This window comes from Triplophysa dalaica, chromosome 4, assembly GCF_015846415.1.
Source record: "Triplophysa dalaica isolate WHDGS20190420 chromosome 4, ASM1584641v1, whole genome shotgun sequence".
Classification (NCBI taxonomy): domain Eukaryota; kingdom Metazoa; phylum Chordata; class Actinopteri; order Cypriniformes; family Nemacheilidae; genus Triplophysa; species Triplophysa dalaica.
Window position 1 is genome coordinate 1,424,484 of NC_079545.1, and position 3,714 is coordinate 1,428,197.

Consider the following 3,714-nt stretch of genomic DNA (forward strand, 5'->3'; position numbering starts at 1 on the left):
CTCATGCGAGTAAATGATGACTTCCTATATATTGTTGTGCTTCTCATACAGAAATCCTCTCATGGCTATAAAAATGCCCCATGTTGCATTAGTGTTGTGTTACTGGCGCCAGCCTGGCATGAAACGGAAGTGAGTTAATACAATCTGCTATTGTTCCAGGATCAAGACATCATATGCCTCATACTTGGCCAAGCACAGCCTTTTGTTCTGAAACTAAAGTGACACCATTGACACTTGGTACAAGCCATTGTACATCTCAACCCGCTGAGGCCATTGCTCTGATGAACTGATTCGTGTTCAGTGACCACATGATCAGAATATCACCTGTGTCTGATGACCAGGGCTGCGTTGAGCCCCAACAAAACGTTGACGGAAACGATGGTGCGGTTGAACACCCTGTTGTGATGATGCAAGAGTTGAACTATGGCAGCCGAGATGGCCATTCTTTCTGTTCTCTTTGAAGAATTTTTGGAGCCTGATGAAGTTGGTATAAATATGTGTTGAGTACTGCAAAATACATCTCTTCTAATATGTTCAATTGTTGCGTATACCTACCTGCAGCAGACACATTTGAACGACTTTACTTGGACCCATTGTGCGAGCTGTCCCTTTAATACCGTTTGGGTTATAAACATATTGCTGCTGATTGGGCTGACGTTCTTGACACACCCATCAAACAAGAGAAAACGTATCTCAAACCCTCATGCAAACCGTTTCCAGGAAACATGTTGTTAAACCCGGAAACCCTAAAGCATAGCAAAATGTTGCGCACCATTTTGAGCTTGTACATGTCCCAGGTGTATATCAACTTCTGCTGGTCTTTAGATGGATGTTGTGTCATACCTCTCAGGAACAGCATTATAACACTATGAATAAAACCGGTGTAAATATTTCTGCCTTGAGTTTAAATGTGACAAATAATTGTTGAAATTTGTTTTAAACTGATAAAATACTGTATTGTTTATTAATGACTCTTATAACACCAGTTAAAAAGAAGAGAAAAGAGATGAAGGTTAAAGTCCCAGTGTAATTAAAAATGACATCTTATTTTTTCATGAAATGTTGCAGCGTTTATAGTAAATAGCTTTTTAAGGTAATTTTCTTTTTGAATTTCATGTACCCTCATCATCTTCAGTTAAAATCTGAAAATGCACTTCCGCCCTGAAATGACTATCCATGGCCAGGGGCGGAGCATCCGTTAACTTCCGTTAAGCATCCTCCCCTTCAACGTCAGTCTGCTGCCAGTTTCATTTCAAAATCACTCAATTGCAGTGAAAAGCGCAAGCCACGCCCACTATTTTTCTTCTTTGAAATTCCTTTTCACTCGGAAATGTGCCAGGATACGATCGCAACTTCCGGTTCACGGGGACTTTAATTACACACGTTATCGGAATATCTATTACTTCAGCAGATGAAGACAAACTCTACTTTGAATTAAAGGGACAGTTCACCCACAAATAGAAATTCTTTCATCATTTATACATCTATTTATACAGCCCTGGTACTAGGATGGGAGCCATTATATTCTGGAGAGCTGTGTAGATTACTTGGGAATTGTAATCCCTTACTGATTTCAAACTACATGGCAAAATTCGTAGTGAGTAACATAATCCCTACACAATTATTGTAATGTATTCAGAATACTTTTTGATAACATTTAATTGGCATGTGTTTACATGTGTCTGTGTTATCTTTGTGTCAACAACCATACTCCTTTTTTTTCTTAAATTACGTGAAGTACAGTTCTAGAAGTTAGTCAAGAGTTGTTAAAGAATAGAGAAAAGCTGTGCAGTGTAGATAGCAAATCAATGTAAATGGGATAATATTCATGCAGTGATGGGCACAACAAAAAGTATTAATCCAGGACAATCGGACAAGAAGTTTTTAATCTAAGCAATAGGCCTTTGTCTACATAATTCAGATTAATAAATATCTGCATATATTGTAGCCACATCAATGATGTTTGCTTAGTGGAAATAAGAGACTGGACAAATGACAGGTGCACACAGTCCCAAATCAACAAAATCAAGTTCTGAAAGAATAAATTGACCACGCACCTGTGTTTGTGATGATTTAATACAAAATCCAATGGAAACAATAGAGAATATCTAAATATTTTTCGCATGTATTACCATGTGAACCAAAATTGAGAAAAAATTGTGACTGATGGACAGTTCAGATGCACAAATCTATTTGGATTTATGACTAATGCAGTTTCGCATTGAATGTTGTGATTTGCACGGATCATGCAAATCATAGTATTATTGTTGCTAGATTGTGAAGATGAACAAAGTTCTTCAACAATACATAGCGAACATTAATGCTTGTAAACAAAAACATGTTAAACTCGCTATTGTGGGTTGAAAACAAAATCCTTGTAAACAAAAACAAATTAGACTCATTATCGTGGGTTGGTTGTTTTAACAGTTAAAGTGGAAGGCTTTCAAAAATAAAAAGTTATTTGCCATTTAATCGATGTACTGTAATCTGCAACAATAAAATAGTAACTGAACTCTGTACAGTACAATCACGATTATATTAAAATGTAATGTAAATTTAACTACAAGTACTTGATTTTTGGAATCTAATTACGTAATCCAGATTACAAGTATCGGTTACTACAGTAATCAAAGTTCACTGCATGCATAAATTAAAATCTGTGATTAAATGGACATGTCATTATTGAATAGATCATACAAGGAAGTGTTAATTAACAATTCATTAGTAAGAATATTGTTTTTTATAGTTGGTTGTTTTGGAGACCCAAGAAAAATCTGGAGGGGCAATGTCCCCCTAAACCCCATCATTTATGGAAGTCAATGAGGTTCAGTGTTGTTTGGTTATCAATGTTCTTTAAGATGGCGGTCCATAGTATGTGAAAAACAGCGTACATCGTGACATTGCATTACATCTAAAACGAACTATAATAATTGTTTTAGCTGTGTGACCCCTTCAAAATATCATTTGTGTTCTACAGAAGGTCACACTGGTTTGAAATGACATTGTTAATGTCAATGACTAGGTATTTTTACAACTTTTAAAACAGGTTAAAACATACTAATTGGTATGGCCCTGCCTGCCACCATCTTTACATTAGCAATGTTTATATCTAAAAATAAGAATAATTTTTAAAGAACAATAGAACCATTAAGATACATGAAATATTTACCAAAAAATATTTTGTATTTAAAATATGCACGAAGAAAGTCTGTTAAATCGCGCCAAAAAAGAAACAATTCTGCATACAAAAAACAGATCTTAATCCGATCCAGAGAATTTGTTTAAGTGTTCAGGTGAGATAGTTTTACCAGACAATTTGCCTCGGACTAATTATTTCGTAATACGATTATTTTTGTATTTAGTTTCACGCTGTGCGATCACGTGGTACAATTACTGCGACCCCTCAACCGATCAGATTCATCCGCGCTGACGAGCAGAGCCGAAGCTCAACTCCGCAACATTCATCACGTCAGTGTTCTGAAAAGTCTTCTGAAAAAACTTGCGTCACCCACTAATTATTTAAATTGTGAAATAAATGTATAAATAAATTAGCTATTAGAAGTAACACAATCTATATGTAGGTAACTAGTCGCCGTGATACAGTCAATTATTTTTTCGTGTGAAGTTTTTGGGACGGTCCGACTGTGTCTTTAAAAACTCCTGAAAGGGTTTGATGATGTCAGACCGAACGCAAAATCACTTCCTGAACTGAGA